We start from the raw sequence: 27,071 nt of genomic DNA on the forward strand, positions 1-27,071 counted from the left end.
CTTGGCATTGCATAAGGTGATCTTAGGCTTGTGTGCGGCTGCTCGGCCATGGAAACCCATTTCATGAAGCTCCCGACGAACAGTTATTGTGCTGACGTTGCTTCCAGAGGCAGTTTGGAATTCGGTAGCGAGTGTTGCAACCGAGGACAGACGATTTTTACGCACTACGCGCTTCAGCACTCGGCGGTCCCGTTCTGTGAGCTTGTGTGGCCGACCACTTCGCGGCTGAGCCGTTGTTGCTCCTAGACGTTTCCACTTCACAATAACAGCACTTACAGTTGACCGGGGCAGCTCTAGCAGGGCAGAAATGTAACGAACTGACTTGTTGGAAAGGTGGCATCCTATGACGGTGCCACGTTGAAAGTCACTGAGCTCTTCAGTAAGGCCGTTCTACTGCCAATGTTTGTCTATGGAGATTGCATGGCTGTGTGCTCGATTTTATACACCTGTCAGCAATGGGTGTGGCTGAAATAGCCGAATCCACTAATTTGAAGGGGTGTCCACATACTTTTGTATATATAGAGTATATCAACAATCCTTCCTCCAAAGGAGCCTTCTATGGATTACATTTTGAGGTCTGTTTTTTTTTTGTTCTGTGAGGAATCACCCTGCTGTGATAATGTTACAGTGTAGCGGTGTAGTTCTGTGTTTAATCACCCTGCTGTGATAATGTTACAGTGTAGCCGTGTAGTTCTGTGAGGAATCACCCTGCTGTGATAATGTTACAGTGTAGCCATGTAGTTCTGTGAGGAATCACCCTGCTGTGATAATGTTACAGTGTAGCCATGTAGTTCTGTGTTTAATCACCCTGCTGTGATAATGTTACAGTGCAGCCATGTAGTTCTGTGAGGAATCACCCTGCTGTGATAATGTTACAGTGTAGCCATGTAGTTCTGTGAGGAATCACCCTGCTGTGATAATGTTACAGTGTAGCCATGTAGTTCTGTGTTTAATCACCCTGCTGTGATAATGTTACAGTGCAGCCATGTAGTTCTGTGAGGAATCACCCTGCTGTGATAATGTTACAGTGCAGCCATGTAGTTCTGTGGGGAATCACCCTGCTGTGATAATGTTACAGTGTAGCCATGTAGTTCTGTGTTTAATCACCCTGCTGTGATAATGTTACAGTGTAGCCGTGTAGTTCTGTGGGGAATCACCCTGCTGTGATAATGTTACAGTGTAGCCATGTAGTTCTGTGTTTAATCACCCTGCTGTGATAATGTTACAGTGCAGCCATGTAGTTCTGTGAGGAATCACCCTGCTGTGATAATGTTACAGTGCAGCCATGTAGTTCTGTGGGGAATCACCCTGCTGTGATAATGTTACAGTGTAGCCATGTAGTTCTGTGGGGAATCACCCTGCTGTGATAATGTTACAGTGTAGCCATGTAGTTCTGTGTTTAATCACCCTGCTGTGATAATGTTACAGTGTAGCCGTGTAGTTCTGTGGGGAATCACCCTGCTGTGATAATGTTACAGTGTAGCCGTGTAGTTCTGTGAGGAATCACCCTGCTGTGATAATGTTACAGTGTAGCCGTGTAGTTCTGTGTTTAATCACCCTGCTGTGATAATGTTACAGTGTAGCCATGTAGTTCTGTGGGGAATCACCCTGCTGTGATAATGTTACAGTGTAGCCATGTAGTTCTGTGAGGAATCACCCTGCTGTGATAATGTTACAGTGTAGCCGTGTAGTTCTGTGTTTAATCACCCTGCTGTGATAATGTTACAGTGTAGCCGTGTAGTTCTGTGAGGAATCACCCTGCTGTGATAATGTTACAGTGTAGCCATGTAGTTCTGTGAGGAATCACCCTGCTGTGATAATGTTACAGTGTAGCCATGTAGTTCTGTGGGGAATCACCCTGCTGTGATAATGTTACAGTGTAGCCATGTAGTTCTGTGAGGAATCACCCTGCTGTGATAATGTTACAGTGTAGCCATGTAGTTCTGTGTTTAATCACCCTGCTGTGATAATGTTACAGTGCAGCCATGTAGTTCTGTGAGGAATCACCCTGCTGTGATAATGTTACAGTGCAGCCATGTAGTTCTGTGGGGAATCACCCTGCTGTGATAATGTTACAGTGTAGCCATGTAGTTCTGTGTTTAATCACCCTGCTGTGATAATGTTACAGTGTAGCCATGTAGTTCTGTGAGGAATCACCCTGCTGTGATAATGTTACAGTGTAGCCGTGTAGTTCTGTGGGGAATCACCCTGCTGTGATAATGTTACAGTGTAGCCGTGTAGTTCTGTGGGGAATCACCCTGCTGTGATAATGTTACAGTGTAGCCGTGTAGTTCTGTGAGGAATCACCCTGCTGTGATAATGTTACAGTGTAGCCGTGTAGTTCTGTGTTTAATCACCCTGCTGTGATAATGTTACAGTGTAGCCATGTAGTTCTGTGGGGAATCACCCTGCTGTGATAATGTTACAGTGTAGCCATGTAGTTCTGTGAGGAATCACCCTGCTGTGATAATGTTACAGTGTAGCCATGTAGTTCTGTGAGGAATCACCCTGCTGTGATAATGTTACAGTGTAGCCATGTAGTTCTGTGAGGAATCACCCTGCTGTGATAATGTTACAGTGTAGCCATGTAGTTCTGTGAGGAATCACCCTGCTGTGATAATGTTACAGTGTAGCCATGTAGTTCTGTGAGGAATCACCCTGCTGTGATAATGTTACAGTGTAGCGGTGTAGTTCTGTGTTTAATCACCCTGCTGTGATAATGTTACAGTGTAGCCTTGTAGTTCTGTGAGGAATCACCCTGCTGTGATAATGTTACAGTGTAGCCGTGTAGTTCTGTGGGGAATCACCCTGCTGTGATAATGTTACAGTGTAGCCGTGTAGTTCTGTGGGGAATCACCCTGCTGTGATAATGTTACAGTGTAGCCATGTATTTCTGTGGGGAATCACCCTGCTGTGATAATGTTACAGTGTAGCCATGTAGTTCTGTGGGGAATCACCCTGCTGTGATAATGTTACAGTGTAGCCATGTAGTTCTGTGAGGAATCTGTCATGAGCCCTCTTACTCCACCGGGTTACCACCTTAATGTGTTTCCACTATCTTCCACTCCGCTCATCTCTCTCTCTCTACTCAGCCTAACGAGCTCCACCTGTTCCTGCTCTGCTCGGCTCTAATTACTCTGCCAGCTGCGCTGCATTACCCACTAACCTCTCCCAGTATTTAAAGTCCCGTCTTTCAGCTCTCCTTTGTCAGATCGTCTGCAACGCTCACACCCGGAACCTGTGTGCTCGCGCTTCTGGCTCTCTCTTGTTTTGTGACCCCGGACCTGCCTGATTCTTGGATACTCTTCTGCCCCAGGAAAACCAGACCTGCTCTCTGCCATTACGACTCCTGACTACTCTTCGACCCCGGTAACTCTGACCAGCCTTCTGCCTTGCTACAACGTATTTGGATTTCCCTTGAACTGTACTTCTGCCTTGTTTCATCCGCCCCGTTGTGTCTGTGTTTCCTCCCCCCCCCAGGACTTCTGGACCACCAACCACCGGCGTCATCGGACGCATCGCTGCCACTGGGGGGGGGCACAGACCCAGCACATTGGACGGGATAACCCCAGGAGCCTTCACTCACTCCCTACTTCCCTTTTCCCTTAAGTTTTAATAAACTTTCTGGTGTGACGCAATTGTGGTCCTCTTGTCGTCTGTCTGAACCGTGACAGAATCACCCTGCTGTGATAATGTTACAGTGTAGCCATGTAGTTCTGTGGGGAATCACCCTGCTGTGATAATGTTACAGTGTAGCCATGTAGTTCTGTGAGGAATCACCCTGCTGTGATAATGTTACAGTGTAGCCATGTAGTTCTGTGAGGTATCACCCTGCTGTGATAATGTTACAGTGTAGCCGTGTAGTTCTGTGTTTAATCACCCTGCTGTGATAATGTTACAGTGTAGCCGTGTAGTTCTGTGAGGAATCACCCTGCTGTGATAATGTTACAGTGTAGCCATGTAGTTCTGTGGGGAATCACCCTGCTGTGATAATGTTACAGTGTAGCCGTGTAGTTCTGTGAGGAATCACCCTGCTGTGATAATGTTACAGTGTAGCCATGTAGTTCTGTGGGGAATCACCCTGCTGTGATAATGTTACAGTGTAGCCATGTAGTTCTGTGGGGAATCACCCTGCTGTGATAATGTTACAGTGTAGCCATGTAGTTCTGTGAGGAATCACCCTGCTGTGATAATGTTACAGTGTAGCGGTGTAGTTCTGTGAGGAATCACCCTGCTGTGATAATGTTACAGTGTAGCCATGTAGTTCTGTGAGGAATCACCCTGCTGTGATAATGTTACAGTGTAGCCGTGTAGTTCTGTGTTTAATCACCCTGCTGTGATAATGTTACAGTGTAGCCATGTAGTTCTGTGGGGAATCACCCTGCTGTGATAATGTTACAGTGTAGCCGTGTAGTTCTGTGAGGAATCACCCTGCTGTGATAATGTTACAGTGTAGCCTTGTAGTTCTGTGAGGAATCACCCTGCTGTGATAATGTTACAGTGTAGCCGTGTAGTTCTGTGAGGTATCACCCTGCTGTGATAATGTTACAGTGTAGCCATGTAGTTCTGTGAGGAATCACCCTGCTGTGATAATGTTACAGTGTAGCCATGTAGTTCTGTGAGGAATCACCCTGCTGTGATAATGTTACAGTGTAGCGGTGTAGTTCTGTGAGGAATCACCCTGCTGTGATAATGTTACAGTGTAGCCATGTAGTCTCCCGAGTGGCGCAGTGGTCTAAGGCACTGCATCGCAGTGATAGCTGGTTCGAATCCAGGCTCTGTCGTAGCCGGCCGTGACCGGGAGACCCATGGGGTGGCGCACAATTGGCACAGCATCGCTGTGATAATGTTACAGTGTAGCCATGTGTCTTGAATGATCTCTGACATAGTCAACCCACACAGAGGTTATGCAATGATTTGACGACAGCTACGGCAGGTCGAGAGAATTCAAGCCCACATGCAGCAGATACAGATATATTCAGTGGTTAAAGTCTCAGAGCTGTAGGAGGGAGGCAGAGAGGAAGGAAGGAAGAAAGTGGTAGATAGACGAGAGATGGAGTTACCAGACAACAGGGAGGGAGGCAGGGAGGGAGGCAGAGAGGGAGGCAGAGAGGGAGGCAGAGAGGGAGGCAGAGAGGGAGGCAGGGAGGGAGGCAGAGAGGGAGGCAGAGAGGGAGACAGGGAGGGAGACACCAGACAACAGGGAGGGAGACAGAGAGGGAGACAGAGAGGGAGTTACCAGACAACAGGGAGGGAGACAGGGAGGGAGACAGAGAGGGAGACAGAGAGGGAGACAGAGAGGGAGACAGAGAGGGAGACAGAGAGGGAGACAGAGAGGGAGACACCAGACAACAGGGAGGGAGACAGAGAGGGAGGCAGAGAGGGAGGCAGAGAGGGAGGCAGAGAGGGAGGCAGAGAGGGAGGCAGAGAGGGAGGCAGAGAGGGAGACAGAGAGGGAGACAGAGAGGGAGACAGAGAGGGAGACACCAGACAACAGGGAGGGAGACAGGGAGGGAGGCAGAGAGGGAGGCAGAGAGGGAGACAGGGTGGGAGGGAGACAGGGTGGGAGGGAGACAGGGTGGGAGGTAGACGGGGTGGGAGGGAGGCAGAGATGGAGACACCAGACAACAGGGAGGGAGACAGAGAGGGAGTTACCAGACAACAGGGAGGGAGGCATGGAGGGAGGCAGAGAGGGAGGCAGAGAGGGAGGCAGAGAGGGAGGCAGGGTGGGAGGGAGACAGGATGGGAGGGAGACAGAGAGGGAGGCAGAGAGGGAGGCAGAGAGGGAGGCAGAGAGGGAGACAGGGAGGGAGACAGGGAGGCAGAGAGGGAGGGAGGGAGGCAGACAGAGAGGCAGGGAAGGAGGCAGGCAGGCATGCCGGTGGGAACACTTGACAGGGAAAGTGGCTCAGCTCCCCTTGCTGCTGTCAGAGGTCCTCTTCTTTACACCTCACCCCACACATCCCTTCATCCCTTCATCCCTTCATCCCCCTATCCCTCCATTCTACTCCCTCCTTTCCCTGTGGTTGATGAGTAGTGGTCAGAACAGCAGAAAACAAACCTTCCTCTCACACAGCCCAGCCCAAACACACACACACACACACAATGCTCTCTCTCTCTCTCTCTCTCTCTCTCTCTCTCTCTCTCTCTCTCTCTCTCTCTCTCTCTCTCTCTCTCTCTCTCTCTCTCTCTCTCTCTCTCTCTCTCTCTCTCTCTCTCTGTCTCTCTGTCTCTCTCTCTCTGTGTCTCTCTGTCTCTCTCTCTCTGTGTCTCTCTCTCTGTGTCTCTCTCTCTCTCTCTCTCTCTTTTCTCACTGGGGATTGGGGATGTTGCTCTCTTTCTCTCTCACTCTCATGCACACAGACCCACACATCCTCTCCTCTCCTCTCTCCTCTCCTCTCCTCTCCTCTCCTCTCCTCTCCTCTCCTCTCCTCTCCTCTCCTCTCCAAAGCTGGAGTTCACTGGGTTCTATGAAAGCACACATTAAAAGATTGAAAGCAAGTTCTAGTGCATTTTCCTGCTTGATGTAAATGTGGCATGGTATCACTGTAACATCCACTTCCCTTCCACCTCTATTTTACACCACATCAAAATGCAGCAATTGAAAAGGAAAAGGGTCGTCTATATTGACATGAATTACATTGATCTCTGTCATGAATAATGTAACATAACACCATGTAAGAAGTTGTTTTTCAGGATTTTCTGTTTGACAGTCAAATGAAAAAAAAAATCACAATGTTCATCTAATTTCTGTGACTTAGTATGCTTCCCGATATCAAACATAATTAAATTCAGAAAACCAAAAGCTGTTTTTTTTCTTCATTACAAGCCAGTGGAACATTCCTTTTGATTTGATGTAATAAAACCAATCAATGGAACATCTGATTTTCTACAGTAGTGGGATTACATTTCTGCATTTCACTGCATATTATATTCACTTTTTTTCGTCACAGTAATTTAATATAACTGAATGTATGCAGTGTGTGTGGGTTGCATCCCAAATGGCACCCTGTTCTCTATATACAATAGTAGTACACTACTTTTGCCAAGGCTCTAATGCACCATATAGGGAATAGGGTGCCATTTGGGATTCAACCCAATGTGTAATCTATCATAATGAATGGCCATCATGTTTCCAATACATCTGCTGTAGTTATTAACGGGCTATCATTTTATAATCATTTATACTGATCACCTCACTAGATGTTATCTATGGAACCTCCTTTTAAAAGGTCACTTAGTCACCTCACACCTCACATAGGATCTCTGCATGCATCCCAAAAAAACGTCTTCCTGTTTCCTGTATAGTGCACGAGGGGCCCTGGTCTAAAGTAGTGCGGTGAAATAGATGGTTTCTCTAACTAATTTACCTCCTTGTGATGTCACCAGGCATGCCAAAACTCCATCCCACCTAAATCTACACCTACTTTTTTTTTCATCTCAATATCAAACAATTTCTGGGTAACAATGAAGTACCTTTACTGTGATTTGTTTTAAATCTGAATGGTCAAAAAGAAACAGAATAGCTTCTTAGCAAATATCAATTTTTGTTATTGGCAGAGAGGTTTGGAGCTCTCTTTCCTATTGGTCTGTTAACTAATTTACCTCCTTGTGATGTCACCAGGCCAAAACTCCATCCCACCTAAATCTACACCTACCTATTGGTCTGTTAACTAATTTACCTCCTTGTGATGTCACCAGGCCAAAACTCCATCCCACCTAAATCTTTTCAGAACATGCTCTTACATTAAAAGGGCATTAGAATAATTTGCACAACTTCACAGTATTATTCCAACCTCATAGGGGGGATATATATAAATATATACCATGTATAAAACACAAGAAAATACATCCCTGCCGGCCATTCCCTCCCCTACCCTGGGCCAATTGTGCGCCGCCCCATGGGTCTCCCGGTCGCGGCCGGCTACGACAGAGCCTGGATTCGAACCAGGATCTCTAGTGGCACAGCTAGCACTGTGATGCAGTGCCTTAGACCACTGCGCCACTCGGGAGACTTATGTCTATATAGACTAGGTCAGCCAGTCAATAGATCTGAATGTCTATATAGACTAGGTCAGTCGGTCAATAGATCTGAATGTCTATATAGACTAGGTCTGTCAGTCAATAGATCTGAATGTCTATATAGACTAGGTCAGCCAGTCAATAGATCTGAATGTCTATATAGACTAGGTCAGTCGGTCAATAGATCTGAATGTCTATATAGACTAGGTCTGTCTGTCAATAGATCTGAATGTCTACCGTGCATTCGGAAAGTATTCAGACCCCTTGACTTTTTCCACATTTTGTTACGTTACAGCCTTATTCTAAAATTGATTAAATAAAACATTTTCCTCAGCAATCTACACACAATACCCCATAACGACAAAGCGAAAACAGGTTTTTAGAAATGTTTGCTAATTTATGAAAAATTCAAAACAGAAATACCGTATTTACATAAGTATTCAGACCCTTTGCTATGAGACTCGAAATTGAGCTCAGGTGCATCCTGTTTCCATTGATCATCCTTGAGATGTTTCTACAACTTGATTGGAGTCCACCTGTGGTAAATTCAATTGATTGGATATGATTTGGAAAGGCACACACCTGTCTATATAAGGTCCCACAGTTGACAGTGCATGTCAGAGCAAAAACCAAGCCATGAGGTCGAAGGAATTGTCCGTAGAGCTCCGAGACAGTATTGTGTCGAGGCACAGATCTGGGGAAGGGTACCAAAAAATGTCTGCAGCATTGAAGGTCCCCAAGAACACAGTGGCCTCCATCATTCTTAAATGGAAGAAGTTTGGAACCACCAAGACTCTTCCTAGAGCTGGTCGCCAGGCCAAACTGAACAATCTGGGGAGAAGGGCCTTGGTCAGGGAGGTGACCAAGAACCTGATGGTCACTCTGACAGAGCTCTAGAGTTCCTCTGTGGAGATGGGAGAACCTTCCAGAATGACAACAATCTCTGCAGCACTCCACCAATCCGGCCTTTATGGTAGAGTGGCCAGACGGAAGCCACTCCTCAGTAAAAGGGACATGACAGCCCGCTTGGAGTTTGCCAAAAGGCACCTAAAGGACTCTCAGACCATGAGAAACAAGGTTCTCTCGTCTGATGAAACCAAGATTGAACTCTTTGGCCTTAATGCCAAGCGTCACGTCTGGAGGAAACCTGGCACCATCTCTACGGTGAAGCATGGTGGTGGCAGCATCATGCTGTGGGGATGTTTTTCAGCGGCAGGGAGACAAGTCTGGATCGAGGGAAAGATGAACTGAGCAAAGTACAGAGGGATCCTTGATAAAAACCTGCTACAGAGCGCTCAGGACCTCAGACTGGGGCGAAGGTTCACCTTCCAACAGGACAACGACCCTAAGCACACAGCCAAGACAACGCAGGAGAGGCTTCGGGACAAGTCTCTGAATGTCCTTGAGTGGCCCAGACTTGAACCCGATCGAACATCTCTGGAGAGACCTGAAAATAGCTGTGCAGCGACGCTCTCCATCCAACCTGACAGAGCTTGAGAGGATCTGCAGAGGAGAATGGGAGAAACTCCCCAAATACAGGTGTGCCAAGCTTGTAGCGTCATACCCAAGAAGACTGGAGGCTGTAATCGCTGCCAAAGGCGCTTCAACAAAGTACTGAGTAAAGGGTCTGAATATTTATGTAAATGTTATATTTCCGTTTTTTATTTGTAATACGTTTGCTAAAATTGATAAAAACCTGTTTTTGCTTTGTCATTATGGGGTATTGTGTGTAGATTGATGATTAGTTTTAGAATAAGGCTGTAACGTAACAAAATGTGGAAAAAGTCAAGGAGTCTGAATACTTTCCGAATGCACTCTATATAGACTAGGTCAGCCAGTCAATAGATCTGAATGTCTATATAGACTAGGCCAGTCAATAGATCTGAATGTCTATATAGACTAGGCCAGCCAGTCAATAGATCTGAATGTCTATATAGACTAGGTCAGTCAATAGATCTGAATGTCTATATAGACTAGGCCAGTCAATAGATCTGAATGTCTATATAGACTAGGTCAGTCAATAGATCTGAATGTCTATATAGACTAGGTCAGTCAGTCAATAGATCTGAATGGCTATATAGACTAGGTCAGTCAGTCAATAGATCTGAATGTCTATATAGACTAGGCCAGTCAATAGATCTGAATGTCTATATAGACTAGGCCAGTCAATAGATCTGAATGTCTATATAGACTAGGCCAGTCAATAGATCTGAATGTCTATATAGACTAGGTCAGTCAATAGATCTGAATGTCTATATAGACTAGGCCAGTCAATAGATCTGAATGTCTATATAGACTAGGCCAGTCAATAGATCTGAATGTCTATATAGACTAGGTCAGTCAGTCAATAGATCTGAATGTCTATATAGACTAGGCCAGTCAATAGATCTGAATGTCTATATAGACTAGGGCCAGTCAATAGATCTGAATGTCTATATAGACTAGGTCAGCCAGTCAATAGATCTGAATGTCTATATAGACTAGGTCAGTCAATAGATCTGAATGTCTATATAGACTAGGTCAGTCAATAGATCTGAATGTCTATATAGACTAGGCGCCAGTCAATAGATCTGAATGTCTATATAGACTAGGTCAGCCAGTCAATAGATCTGAATGTCTATATAGACTAGGTCAGCCAGTCAATAGATCTGAATGTCTATATAGACTAGGTCAGTCAATAGATCTGAATGTCTATATAGACTAGGTCAGCCAGTCAATAGATCTGAATGTCTATATAGACTAGGCCAGTCAATAGATCTGAATGTCTATATAGACTAGGTCAGTCAGTCAATAGATCTGAATGTCTATATAGACTAGGTCAGCCAGTCAATAGATCTGAATGTCTATATAGACTAGGCCAGTCAATAGATCTGAATGTCTATATAGACTAGGCCAGTCAATAGATCTGAATGTCTATATAGACTAGGTCAGTCAATAGATCTGAATGTCTATATAGACTAGGCCAGTCAATAGATCTGAATGTCTATATAGACTAGGCCAGTCAATAGATCTGAATGTCTATATAGACTAGGTCAGCCAGTCAATAGATCTGAATGTCTATATAGACTAGGTCAGTCAATAGATCTGAATGTCTATATAGACTAGGTCAGTCAATAGATCTGAATGTCTATATAGACTAGGCCAGTCAATAGATCTGAATGTCTATATAGACTAGGTCAGTCAATAGATCTGAATGTCTATATAGACTAGGTCAGCCAGTCAATAGATCTGAATGTCTATATAGACTAGGCCAGTCAATAGATCTGAATGTCTATATAGACTAGGTCAGCCAGTCAATAGATCTGAATGTCTATATAGACTAGGTCAGCCAGTCAATAGATCTGAATGTCTATATAGACTAGGTCAGCCAGTCAATAGATCTGAATGTCTATATAGACTAGGCCAGCCAGTCAATAGATCTGAATGTCTATATAGACTAGGCCAGTCAATAGATCTGAATGTCTATATAGACTAGGCCAGTCAATAGATCTGAATGTCTATATAGACTAGGTCAGCCAGTCAATAGATCTGAATGTCTATATAGACTAGGTCAGTCAATAGATCTGAATGTCTATATAGACTAGGCCAGTCAATAGATCTGAATGTCTATATAGACTAGGTCAGCCAGTCAATAGATCTGAATGTCTATATAGACTAGGCCAGTCAATAGATCTGAATGTCTATATAGACTAGGTCAGCCAGTCAATAGATCTGAATGTCTATATAGACTAGGCCAGTCAATAGATCTGAATGTCTATATAGACTAGGTCAGTCAATAGATCTGAATGTCTATATAGACTAGGCCAGTCAATAGATCTGAATGTCTATATAGACTAGGCCAGTCAATAGATCTGAATGTCTATATAGACTAGGTCAGTCAATAGATCTGAATGTCTATATAGACTAGGTCAGCCAGTCAATAGATCTGAATGTCTATATAGACTAGGCCAGTCAATAGATCTGAATGTCTATATAGACTAGGTCAGTCAATAGATCTGAATGTCTATATAGACTAGGCCAGTCAGTCAATAGATCTGAATGTCTATATAGACTAGGTCAGTCAATAGATCTGAATGTCTATATAGACTAGGTCAGTCAATAGATCTGAATGTCTATATAGACTAGGCCAGTCAATAGATCTGAATGTCTATATAGACTAGGCCAGTCAATAGATCTGAATGTCTATATAGACTAGGCCAGTCAATAGATCTGAATGTCTATATAGACTAGGTCAGTCAGTCAATAGATCTGAATGTCTATATAGACTAGGCCAGTCAATAGATCTGAATGTCTATATAGACTAGGTCAGCCAGTCAATAGATCTGAATGTCTATATAGACTAGGCCAGTCAATAGATCTGAATGTCTATATAGACTAGGGTCAGTCAATAGATCTGAATGTCTATATAGACTAGGCCAGTCAATAGATCTGAATGTCTATATAGACTAGGTGTCAGTCAATAGATCTGAATGTCTATATAGACTAGGCCAGTCAATAGATCTGAATGTCTATATAGACTAGGCCAGTCAATAGATCTGAATGTCTATATAGACTAGGTCGTCAGTCAATAGATCTGAATGTCTATATAGACTAGGCCAGTCAATAGATCTGAATGTCTATATAGACTAGGCCAGTCAATAGATCTGAATGTCTATATAGACTAGGCCAGTCAATAGATCTGAATGTCTATATAGACTAGGCCAGTCAATAGATCTGAATGTCTATATAGACTAGGCCAGTCAATAGATCTGAATGTCTATATAGACTAGGTCAGTCAATAGATCTGAATGTCTATATAGACTAGGCCAGTCAATAGATCTGAATGTCTATATAGACTAGGCCAGTCAATAGATCTGAATGTCTATATAGACTAGGTCAGTCAATAGATCTGAATGTCTATATAGACTAGGCCAGTCAATAGATCTGAATGTCTATATAGACTAGGCCAGCCAGTCAATAGATCTGAATGTCTATATAGACTAGGTCAGCCAGTCAATAGATCTGAATGTCTATATAGACTAGGCCAGTCAATAGATCTGAATGTCTATATAGACTAGGCCAGTCAATAGATCTGAATGTCTATATAGACTAGGTCAGTCAATAGATCTGAATGTCTATATAGACTAGGTCAGTCAATAGATCTGAATGTCTATATAGACTAGGCCAGTCAATAGATCTGAATGTCTATATAGACTAGGCCAGTCAATAGATCTGAATGTCTATATAGACTAGGCCAGTCAATAGATCTGAATGTCTATATAGACTAGGGTCAGTCAATAGATCTGAATGTCTATATAGACTAGGCCAGTCAATAGATCTGAATGTCTATATAGACTAGGCCAGTCAATAGATCTGAATGTCTATATAGACTAGGCCAGTCAATAGATCTGAATGTCTATATAGACTAGGCCAGCCAGTCAATAGATCTGAATGTCTATATAGACTAGGCCAGTCAATAGATCTGAATGTCTATATAGACTAGGTCAGTCAATAGATCTGAATGTCTATATAGACTAGGCCAGTCAGTCAATAGATCTGAATGTCTATATAGACTAGGTCAGTCAGTCAATAGATCTGAATGTCTATATAGACTAGGTCAGTCAATAGATCTGAATGTCTATATAGACTAGGTCAGTCAGTCAATAGATCTGAATGTCTATATAGACTAGGTCAGTCAGTCAATAGATCTGAATGTCTATATAGACTAGGTCAGTCAATAGATCTGAATGTCTATATAGACTAGGCCAGTCAGTCAATAGATCTGAATGTCTATATAGACTAGGTCAGTCAATAGATCTGAATGTCTATATAGACTAGGCCAGTCAATAGATCTGAATGTCTATATAGACTAGGCCAGTCAATAGATCTGAATGTCTATATAGACTAGGCCAGTCAATAGATCTGAATGTCTATATAGACTAGGCCAGTCAATAGATCTGAATGTCTATATAGACTAGGCCAGTCAATAGATCTGAATGTCTATATAGACTAGGTCAGTCAATAGATCTGAATGTCTATATAGACTAGGCCAGCCAGTCAATAGATCTGAATGTCTATATAGACTAGGTCAGCCAGTCAATAGATCTGAATGTCTATATAGACTAGGCCAGTCAGTCAATAGATCTGAATGTCTATATAGACTAGGCCAGTCAGTCAATAGATCTGAATGTCTATATAGACTAGGTCAGTCAGTCAATAGATCTGAATGTCTATATAGACTAGGCCAGTCAATAGATCTGAATGTCTATATAGACTAGGCCAGTCAATAGATCTGAATGTCTATATAGACTAGGCCAGCCAGTCAATAGATCTGAATGTCTATATAGACTAGGCCAGTCAATAGATCTGAATGTCTATATAGACTAGGCCAGTCAATAGATCTGAATGTCTATATAGACTAGGCCAGTCAGTCAATAGATCTGAATGTCTATATAGACTAGGTCTGTCAGTCAATAGATCTGAATGTCTATATAGACTAGGCCAGCCAGTCAATAGATCTGAATGTCTATATAGACTAGGTCAGTCAGTCAATAGATCTGAATGTCTATATAGACTAGGCCAGTCAATAGATCTGAATGTCTATATAGACTAGGCCAGCCAGTCAATAGATCTGAATGTCTATATAGACTAGGCCAGTCAATAGATCTGAATGTCTATATAGACTAGGTCAGCCAGTCAATAGATCTGAATGTCTATATAGACTAGGCCAGTCAATAGATCTGAATGTCTATATAGACTAGGCCAGTCAATAGATCTGAATGTCTATATAGACTAGGCCAGTCAATAGATCTGAATGTCTATATAGACTAGGCCAGTCAGTCAATAGATCTGAATGTCTATATAGACTAGGCCAGTCAATAGATCTGAATGTCTATATAGACTAGGCCAGTCAATAGATCTGAATGTCTATATAGACTAGGCCAGTCAATAGATCTGAATGTCTATATAGACTAGGCCAGCCAGTCAATAGATCTGAATGTCTATATAGACTAGGCCAGTCAATAGATCTGAATGTCTATATAGACTAGGCCAGTCAGTCAATAGATCTGAATGTCTATATAGACTAGGCCAGTCAATAGATCTGAATGTCTATATAGACTAGGCCAGTCAATAGATCTGAATGTCTATATAGACTAGGAGCCAGTCAATAGATCTGAATGTCTATATAGACTAGGCCAGTCAATAGATCTGAATGTCTATATAGACTAGGCCAGTCAGTCAATAGATCTGAATGTCTATATAGACTAGGCCAGTCAATAGATCTGAATGTCTATATAGACTAGGTCAGCCAGTCAATAGATCTGAATGTCTATATAGACTAGGTCAGCCAGTCAATAGATCTGAATGTCTATATAGACTAGGCCAGTCAATAGATCTGAATGTCTATATAGACTAGGTCAGCCAGTCAATAGATCTGAATGTCTATATAGACTAGGCCAGTCAGTCAATAGATCTGAATGTCTATATAGACTAGGCCAGTCAATAGATCTGAATGTCTATATAGACTAGGCCAGTCAATAGATCTGAATGTCTATATAGACTAGGCCAGTCAATAGATCTGAATGTCTATATAGACTAGGCCAGTCAATAGATCTGAATGTCTATATAGACTAGGCCAGTCAATAGATCTGAATGTCTATATAGACTAGGCCAGTCAATAGATCTGAATGTCTATATAGACTAGGCCAGTCAGTCAATAGATCTGAATGTCTATATAGACTAGGCCAGTCAATAGATCTGAATGTCTATATAGACTAGGTCAGTCAGTCAATAGATCTGAATGTCTATATAGACTAGGCCAGTCAATAGATCTGAATGTCTATATAGACTAGGCCAGTCAATAGATCTGAATGTCTATATAGACTAGGTCAGTCAGTCAATAGATCTGAATGTCTATATAGACTAGGCCAGTCAATAGATCTGAATGTCTATATAGACTAGGTCAGCCAGTCAATAGATCTGAATGTCTATATAGACTAGGCCAGTCAGTCAATAGATCTGAATGTCTATATAGACTAGGCCAGTCAGTCAATAGATCTGAATGTCTATATAGACTAGGTCAGTCAATAGATCTGAATGTCTATATAGACTAGGCCAGTCAATAGATCTGAATGTCTATATAGACTAGGCCAGTCAATAGATCTGAATGTCTATATAGACTAGGCCAGTCAATAGATCTGAATGTCTATATAGACTAGGCCAGTCAATAGATCTGAATGTCTATATAGACTAGGCCAGTCAATAGATCTGAATGTCTATATAGACTAGGCCAGTCAGTCAATAGATCTGAATGTCTATATAGACTAGGCCAGTCAATAGATCTGAATGTCTATATAGACTAGGCCCAGTCAATAGATCTGAATGTCTATATAGACTAGGCCAGTCAATAGATCTGAATGTCTATATAGACTAGGCCAGTCAATAGATCTGAATGTCTATATAGACTAGGCCAGTCAGTCAATAGATCTGAATGTCTATATAGACTAGGCCAGTCAATAGATCTGAATGTCTATATAGACTAGGCCAGTCAATAGATCTGAATGTCTATATAGACTAGGCCAGTCAGTCAATAGATCTGAATGTCTATATAGACTAGGCCAGTCAATAGATCTGAATGTCTATATAGACTAGGCCAGTCAATAGATCTGAATGTCTATATAGACTAGGCCAGTCAGTCAATAGATCTGAATGTCTATATAGACTAGGTCAGCCAGTCAATAGATCTGAATGTCTATATAGACTAGGTCGTCAGTCAATAGATCTGAATGTCTATATAGACTAGGCGTCAGTCAATAGATCTGAATGTCTATATAGACTAGGCCAGTCAGTCAATAGATCTGAATGTCTATATAGACTAGGTCAGTCAGTCAATAGATCTGAATGTCTATATAGACTAGGTCAGTCAGTCAATAGATCTGAATGTCTATATAGACTAGGCCAGTCAATAGATCTGAATGTCTATATAGACTAGGCCGTCAGTCAATAGATCTGAATGTCTATATAGACTAGGTCAGTCAATAGATCTGAATGTCTATATAGACTAGGTCAGTCAATAGATCTGAATGTCTATATAGACTAGGTCAGTCAGTCAATAGATCTGAATGTCTATATAGACTAGGCCAGTCAGTCAATAGATCTGAATGTCTATATAGACTAGGCCAGTCAATAGATCTGAATGTCTATATAGACTAGGTCAGCCAGTCAATAGATCTGAATGTCTATATAGACTAGGTCAGTCAGTCAATAGATCTGAATGTCTATATAGACTAGGTCAGCCAGTCAATAGATCTGAATGTCTATATAGACTAGGTCAGCCAGTCAATAGATCTGAATGTCTATATAGACTAGGCCAGTCAGTCAATAGATCTGAATGTCTATATAGACTAGGCCAGTCAATAGATCTGAATGTCTATATAGACTAGGCCAGTCAATAGATCTGAATGTCTATATAGACTAGGCCAGTCAATAGATCTGAATGTCTATATAGACTAGGCCAGTCAGTCAATAGATCTGAATGTCTATATAGACTAGGCCAGTCAATAGATCTGAATGTCTATATAGACTAGGCGTCAGTCAATAGATCTGAATGTCTATATAGACTAGGCCAGTCAGTCAATAGATCTGAATGTCTATATAGACTAGGCCAGTCAATAGATCTGAATGTCTATATAGACTAGGTCAGTCAATAGATCTGAATGTCTATATAGACTAGGCCAGTCAGTCAATAGATCTGAATGTCTATATAGACTAGGCCAGTCAATAGATCTGAATGTCTATATAGACTAGGCCGTCAGTCAATAGATCTGAATGTCTATATAGACTAGGCGTCAGTCAATAGATCTGAATGTCTATATAGACTAGGCCAGTCAATAGATCTGAATGTCTATATAGACTAGGGCCAGTCAATAGATCTGAATGTCTATATAGACTAGGCCAGTCAGTCAATAGATCTGAATGTCTATATAGACTAGGCCAGTCAATAGATCTGAATGTCTATATAGACTAGGTCAGTCAGTCAATAGATCTGAATGTCTATATAGACTAGGCCAGTCAGTCAATAGATCTGAATGTCTATATAGACTAGGCCAGTCAATAGATCTGAATGTCTATATAGACTAGGCCAGTCAATAGATCTGAATGTCTATATAGACTAGGCCAGTCAATAGATCTGAATGTCTATATAGACTAGGTCAGCCAGTCAATAGATCTGAATGTCTATATAGACTAGGCCAGCAGTCAATAGATCTGAATGTCTATATAGACTAGGCCAGTCAATAGATCTGAATGTCTATATAGACTAGGCCAGTCAATAGATCTGAATGTCTATATAGACTAGGCGCAGTCAATAGATCTGAATGTCTATATAGACTAGGCCAGTCAATAGATCTGAATGTCTATATAGACTAGGCCAGTCAATAGATCTGAATGTCTATATAGACTAGGCCAGTCAATAGATCTGAATGTCTATATAGACTAGGCCAGTCAGTCAATAGATCTGAATGTCTATATAGACTAGGCCAGTCAATAGATCTGAATGTCTATATAGACTAGGCCAGTCAGTCAATAGATCTGAATGTCTATATAGACTAGGCCAGTCAATAGATCTGAATGTCTATATAGACTAGGCCAGCCAGTCAATAGATCTGAATGTCTATATAGACTAGGTCAGTCAGTCAATAGATCTGAATGTCTATATAGACTAGGTCAGTCAATAGATCTGAATGTCTATATAGACTAGGTCAGCCAGTCAATAGATCTGAATGTCTATATAGACTAGGCCAGCCAGTCAATAGATCTGAATGTCTATATAGACTAGGTCAGTCAATAGATCTGAATGTCTATATAGACTAGGTCAGTCAATAGATCTGAATGTCTATATAGACTAGGCCAGTCAATAGATCTGAATGTCTATATAGACTAGGCCAGTCAATAGATCTGAATGTCTATATAGACTAGGTCAGCCAGTCAATAGATCTGAATGTCTATATAGACTAGGTCAGTCAATAGATCTGAATGTCTATATAGACTAGGCCAGTCAGTCAATAGATCTGAATGTCTATATAGACTAGGCCAGTCAATAGATCTGAATGTCTATATAGACTAGGCGCAGTCAATAGATCTGAATGTCTATATAGACTAGGCCAGTCAATAGATCTGAATGTCTATATAGACTAGGCCAGTCAATAGATCTGAATGTCTATATAGACTAGGGCTCAGTCAATAGATCTGAATGTCTATATAGACTAGGTCAGTCAATAGATCTGAATGTCTATATAGACTAGGCGCAGTCAATAGATCTGAATGTCTATATAGACTAGGCCAGCCAGTCAATAGATCTGAATGTCTATATAGACTAGGCCAGTCAATAGATCTGAATGTCTATATAGACTAGGCCAGTCAATAGATCTGAATGTCTATATAGACTAGGCCAGTCAATAGATCTGAATGTCTATATAGACTAGGCCAGTCAATAGATCTGAATGTCTATATAGACTAGGGCCAGTCAATAGATCTGAATGTCTATATAGACTAGGCCAGCAGTCAATAGATCTGAATGTCTATATAGACTAGGCCAGTCAATAGATCTGAATGTCTATATAGACTAGGTCAGTCAATAGATCTGAATGTCTATATAGACTAGGCCAGTCAATAGATCTGAATGTCTATATAGACTAGGCGCCAGTCAATAGATCTGAATGTCTATATAGACTAGGTCAGTCAATAGATCTGAATGTCTATATAGACTAGGCCAGTCAATAGATCTGAATGTCTATATAGACTAGGCCAGTCAATAGATCTGAATGTCTATATAGACTAGGCCAGTCAGTCAATAGATCTGAATGTCTATATAGACTAGGCCAGTCAATAGATCTGAATGTCTATATAGACTAGGCCAGTCAATAGATCTGAATGTCTATATAGACTAGGCCAGTCAATAGATCTGAATGTCTATATAGACTAGGCCAGTCAATAGATCTGAATGTCTATATAGACTAGGTCAGCCAGTCAATAGATCTGAATGTCTATATAGACTAGGCCAGTCAATAGATCTGAATGTCTATATAGACTAGGCCAGTCAATAGATCTGAATGTCTATATAGACTAGGTCAGTCAGTCAATAGATCTGAATGTCTATATAGACTAGGCGTCAGTCAATAGATCTGAATGTCTATATAGACTAGGTCAGCCAGTCAATAGATCTGAATGTCTATATAGACTAGGTCAGTCAGTCAATAGATCTGAATGTCTATATAGACTAGGCCAGTCAATAGATCTGAATGTCTATATAGACTAGGCCAGTCAATAGATCTGAATGTCTATATAGACTAGGCGCAGTCAATAGATCTGAATGTCTATATAGACTAGGTCAGTCAGTCAATAGATCTGAATGTCTATATAGACTAGGCCAGCCAGTCAATAGATCTGAATGTCTATATAGACTAGGCCAGTCAATAGATCTGAATGTCTATATAGACTAGGTCAGTCAATAGATCTGAATGTCTATATAGACTAGGTCAGTCAATAGATCTGAATGTCTATATAGACTAGGTCAGTCGGTCAATAGATCTGAATGTCTATATAGACTAGGTCAGTCAATAGATCTGAATGTCTATATAGACTAGGCCGTCAGTCAATAGATCTGAATGTCTATATAGACTAGGCCAGCAGTCAATAGATCTGAATGTCTATATAGACTAGGCCAGTCAATAGATCTGAATGTCTATATAGACTAGGCCAGTCAATAGATCTGAATGTCTATATAGACTAGGTCAGTCAATAGATCTGAATGTCTATATAGACTAGGCCAGTCAGTCAATAGATCTGAATGTCTATATAGACTAGGTCAGTCAGTCAATAGATCTGAATGTCTATATAGACTAGGCCAGTCAATAGATCTGAATGTCTATATAGACTAGGTCAGTCAGTCAATAGATCTGAATGTCTATATAGACTAGGCCAGTCAGTCAATAGATCTGAATGTCTATATAGACTAGGCCAGTCAATAGATCTGAATGTCTATATAGACTAGGTCAGTCAATAGATCTGAATGTCTATATAGACTAGGCCAGTCAATAGATCTGAATGTCTATATAGACTAGGTCAGTCAGTCAATAGATCTGAATGTCTATATAGACTAGGCCAGTCAATAGATCTGAATGTCTATATAGACTAGGCCAGTCAATAGATCTGAATGTCTATATAGACTAGGCCAGTCAGTCAATAGATCTGAATGTCTATATAGACTAGGCCAGTCAATAGATCTGAATGTCTATATAGACTAGGGTCAGTCAATAGATCTGAATGTCTATATAGACTAGGCCAGTCAGTCAATAGATCTGAATGTCTATATAGACTAGGCCAGTCAATAGATCTGAATGTCTATATAGACTAGGGCTCAGTCAATAGATCTGAATGTCTATATAGACTAGGCCAGTCAATAGATCTGAATGTCTATATAGACTAGCCAGTCAGTCAATAGATCTGAATGTCTATATAGACTAGGCCAGTCAATAGATCTGAATGTCTATATAGACTAGGCCAGTCAGTCAATAGATCTGAATGTCTATATAGACTAGGCCAGTCAATAGATCTGAATGTCTATATAGACTAGGTCAGTCAGTCAATAGATCTGAATGTCTATATAGACTAGGCCAGTCAGTCAATAGATCTGAATGTCTATATAGACTAGGCCAGTCAATAGATCTGAATGTCTATATAGACTAGGCCAGTCAATAGATCTGAATGTCTATATAGACTAGGCGCAGTCAATAGATCTGAATGTCTATATAGACTAGGCCAGCCAGTCAATAGATCTGAATGTCTATATAGACTAGGCCAGTCAGTCAATAGATCTGAATGTCTATATAGACTAGGCGTCAGTCAATAGATCTGAATGTCTATATAGACTAGGCCAGTCAATAGATCTGAATGTCTATATAGACTAGGCCAGTCAATAGATCTGAATGTCTATATAGACTAGGCCAGTCAATAGATCTGAATGTCTATATAGACTAGGCCAGTCAATAGATCTGAATGTCTATATAGACTAGGCCGCAGTCAATAGATCTGAATGTCTATATAGACTAGGCCAGTCAGTCAATAGATCTGAATGTCTATATAGACTAGGCCAGTCAATAGATCTGAATGTCTATATAGACTAGGCCAGTCAGTCAATAGATCTGAATGTCTATATAGACTAGGCCAGTCAATAGATCTGAATGTCTATATAGACTAGGTCAGCCAGTCAATAGATCTGAATGTCTATATAGACTAGGCGTCAGTCAATAGATCTGAATGTCTATATAGACTAGGTCAGTCAATAGATCTGAATGTCTATATAGACTAGGTCAGCCAGTCAATAGATCTGAATGTCTATATAGACTAGGTCAGCCAGTCAATAGATCTGAATGTCTATATAGACTAGGCCAGTCAATAGATCTGAATGTCTATATAGACTAGGCCAGTCAATAGATCTGAATGTCTATATAGACTAGGCCAGTCAATAGATCTGAATGTCTATATAGACTAGGCCAGTCAATAGATCTGAATGTCTATATAGACTAGGTCAGTCAGTCAATAGATCTGAATGTCTATATAGACTAGGTCAGTCAATAGATCTGAATGTCTATATAGACTAGGCCAGTCAGTCAATAGATCTGAATGTCTATATAGACTAGGCCAGTCAATAGATCTGAATGTCTATATAGACTAGGTCAGTCAATAGATCTGAATGTCTATATAGACTAGGTCAGTCAGTCAATAGATCTGAATGTCTATATAGACTAGGCCAGTCAATAGATCTGAATGTCTATATAGACTAGGCCAGTCAATAGATCTGAATGTCTATATAGACTAGGCCAGTCAGTCAATAGATCTGAATGTCTATATAGACTAGGCCAGTCAATAGATCTGAATGTCTATATAGACTAGGCCAGCCAGTCAATAGATCTGAATGTCTATATAGACTAGGCGTCAGTCAATAGATCTGAATGTCTATATAGACTAGGCCAGTCAATAGATCTGAATGTCTATATAGACTAGGCCAGTCAATAGATCTGAATGTCTATATAGACTAGGGCCAGTCAATAGATCTGAATGTCTATATAGACTAGGCCAGTCAGTCAATAGATCTGAATGTCTATATAGACTAGGCCAGTCAATAGATCTGAATGTCTATATAGACTAGGCGCAGTCAATAGATCTGAATGTCTATATAGACTAGGCCAGTCAATAGATCTGAATGTCTATATAGACTAGGCCAGTCAATAGATCTGAATGTCTATATAGACTAGGCCAGTCAATAGATCTGAATGTCTATATAGACTAGGGCTCAGTCAATAGATCTGAATGTCTATATAGACTAGGCCAGTCAATAGATCTGAATGTCTATATAGACTAGGCCAGTCAATAGATCTGAATGTCTATATAGACTAGGCCAGTCAGTCAATAGATCTGAATGTCTATATAGACTAGGCCAGTCAATAGATCTGAATGTCTATATAGACTAGGTCACAGTCAATAGATCTGAATGTCTATATAGACTAGGCCAGTCAGTCAATAGATCTGAATGTCTATATAGACTAGGCCAGCAGTCAATAGATCTGAATGTCTATATAGACTAGGTCAGCCAGTCAATAGATCTGAATGTCTATATAGACTAGGCCAGTCAATAGATCTGAATGTCTATATAGACTAGGCCAGTCAATAGATCTGAATGTCTATATAGACTAGGTCAGTCAGTCAATAGATCTGAATGTCTATATAGACTAGGTCGCAGTCAATAGATCTGAATGTCTATATAGACTAGGGCCAGTCAATAGATCTGAATGTCTATATAGACTAGGCCAGTCAGTCAATAGATCTGAATGTCTATATAGACTAGGCCAGTCAATAGATCTGAATGTCTATATAGACTAGGCCAGTCAGTCAATAGATCTGAATGTCTATATAGACTAGGCCAGTCAATAGATCTGAATGTCTATATAGACTAGGCCGTCAGTCAATAGATCTGAATGTCTATATAGACTAGGGCCAGTCAATAGATCTGAATGTCTATATAGACTAGGCCAGTCAATAGATCTGAATGTCTATATAGACTAGGCCAGTCAGTCAATAGATCTGAATGTCTATATAGACTAGGCCAGTCAATAGATCTGAATGTCTATATAGACTAGGCCAGTCAATAGATCTGAATGTCTATATAGACTAGGTCAGTCAATAGATCTGAATGTCTATATAGACTAGGCCAGTCAGTCAATAGATCTGAATGTCTATATAGACTAGGCCAGTCAATAGATCTGAATGTCTATATAGACTAGGCCAGTCAATAGATCTGAATGTCTATATAGACTAGGCCAGTCAATAGATCTGAATGTCTATATAGACTAGGCGCAGTCAATAGATCTGAATGTCTATATAGACTAGGCCAGTCAATAGATCTGAATGTCTATATAGACTAGGCCAGTCAATAGATCTGAATGTCTATATAGACTAGGTCGCCAGTCAATAGATCTGAATGTCTATATAGACTAGGTCAGTCAATAGATCTGAATGTCTATATAGACTAGGCCAGCCAGTCAATAGATCTGAATGTCTATATAGACTAGGCCAGTCAATAGATCTGAATGTCTATATAGACTAGGTCAGTCAATAGATCTGAATGTCTATATAGACTAGGCCAGTCAATAGATCTGAATGTCTATATAGACTAGGTCAGCCAGTCAATAGATCTGAATGTCTATATAGACTAGGCCAGTCAATAGATCTGAATGTCTATATAGACTAGGCCAGTCAGTCAATAGATCTGAATGTCTATATAGACTAGGCCAGTCAATAGATCTGAATGTCTATATAGACTAGGTCAGTCAGTCAATAGATCTGAATGTCTATATAGACTAGGTCAGCCAGTCAATAGATCTGAATGTCTATATAGACTAGGCCAGTCAATAGATCTGAATGTCTATATAGACTAGGCCAGTCAGTCAATAGATCTGAATGTCTATATAGACTAGGTCAGCCAGTCAATAGATCTGAATGTCTATATAGACTAGGTCAGTCAGTCAATAGATCTGAATGTCTATATAGACTAGGTCAGTCAGTCAATAGATCTGAATGTCTATATAGACTAGGCCAGTCAATAGATCTGAATGTCTATATAGACTAGGTCAGTCAGTCAATAGATCTGAATGTCTATATAGACTAGGTCAGTCAATAGATCTGAATGTCTATATAGACTAGGCCAGTCAATAGATCTGAATGTCTATATAGACTAGGTCAGCCAGTCAATAGATCTGAATGTCTATATAGACTAGGCCAGTCAGTCAATAGATCTGAATGTCTATATAGACTAGGTCAGCCAGTCAATAGATCTGAATGTCTATATAGACTAGGTCAGTCAATAGATCTGAATGTCTATATAGACTAGGTCTGTCAGTCAATAGATCTGAATGTCTATATAGACTAGGTCCGTCAGTCAATAGATCTGAATGTCTATATAGACTAGGTCAGCCAGTCAATAGATCTGAATGTCTATATAGACTAGGCCAGTCAATAGATCTGAATGTCTATATAGACTAGGCCAGTCAATAGATCTGAATGTCTATATAGACTAGGCCAGTCAATAGATCTGAATGTCTATATAGACTAGGCCAGTCAATAGATCTGAATGTCTATATAGACTAGGTCAGCCAGTCAATAGATCTGAATGTCTATATAGACTAGGCCAGTCAATAGATCTGAATGTCTATATAGACTAGGTCAGCCAGTCAATAGATCTGAATGTCTATATAGACTAGGCCAGTCAATAGATCTGAATGTCTATATAGACTAGGCCAGTCAGTCAATAGATCTGAATGTCTATATAGACTAGGCCAGTCAGTCAATAGATCTGAATGTCTATATAGACTAGGTCAGTCAGTCAATAGATCTGAATGTCTATATAGACTAGGCCAGTCAATAGATCTGAATGTCTATATAGACTAGGCCAGTCAATAGATCTGAATGTCTATATAGACTAGGCCAGTCAATAGATCTGAATGTCTATATAGACTAGGCCAGTCAATAGATCTGAATGTCTATATAGACTAGGCCAGTCAGTCAATAGATCTGAATGTCTATATAGACTAGGCCAGTCAATAGATCTGAATGTCTATATAGACTAGGCCAGTCAATAGATCTGAATGTCTATATAGACTAGGTCGCAGTCAATAGATCTGAATGTCTATATAGACTAGGCCAGTCAATAGATCTGAATGTCTATATAGACTAGGTCAGTCAATAGATCTGAATGTCTATATAGACTAGGTCAGCCAGTCAATAGATCTGAATGTCTATATAGACTAGGTCAGTCAGTCAATAGATCTGAATGTCTATATAGACTAGGCCAGTCAATAGATCTGAATGTCTATATAGACTAGGCCAGTCAATAGATCTGAATGTCTATATAGACTAGGCCAGTCAATAGATCTGAATGTCTATATAGACTAGGCCAGTCAGTCAATAGATCTGAATGTCTATATAGACTAGGCCAGTCAATAGATCTGAATGTCTATATAGACTAGGCCAGTCAATAGATCTGAATGTCTATATAGACTAGGAGCCAGTCAATAGATCTGAATGTCTATATAGACTAGGCCAGTCAATAGATCTGAATGTCTATATAGACTAGGTCAGTCAATAGATCTGAATGTCTATATAGACTAGGCCAGTCAATAGATCTGAATGTCTATATAGACTAGGTCAGCCAGTCAATAGATCTGAATGTCTATATAGACTAGGTACAGTCAATAGATCTGAATGTCTATATAGACTAGGTCAGCCAGTCAATAGATCTGAATGTCTATATAGACTAGAGCCAGTCAATAGATCTGAATGTCTATATAGACTAGCAGCCAGTCAATAGATCTGAATGTCTATATAGACTAGGTCAGTCAATAGATCTGAATGTCTATATAGACTAGGCCAGTCAATAGATCTGAATGTCTATATAGACTAGGCCAGCCAGTCAATAGATCTGAATGTCTATATAGACTAGGTACAGTCAATAGATC

Source organism: Coregonus clupeaformis, unplaced genomic scaffold (assembly GCF_020615455.1).
Source record: "Coregonus clupeaformis isolate EN_2021a unplaced genomic scaffold, ASM2061545v1 scaf0398, whole genome shotgun sequence".
Lineage (NCBI taxonomy): Eukaryota > Metazoa > Chordata > Actinopteri > Salmoniformes > Salmonidae > Coregonus > Coregonus clupeaformis.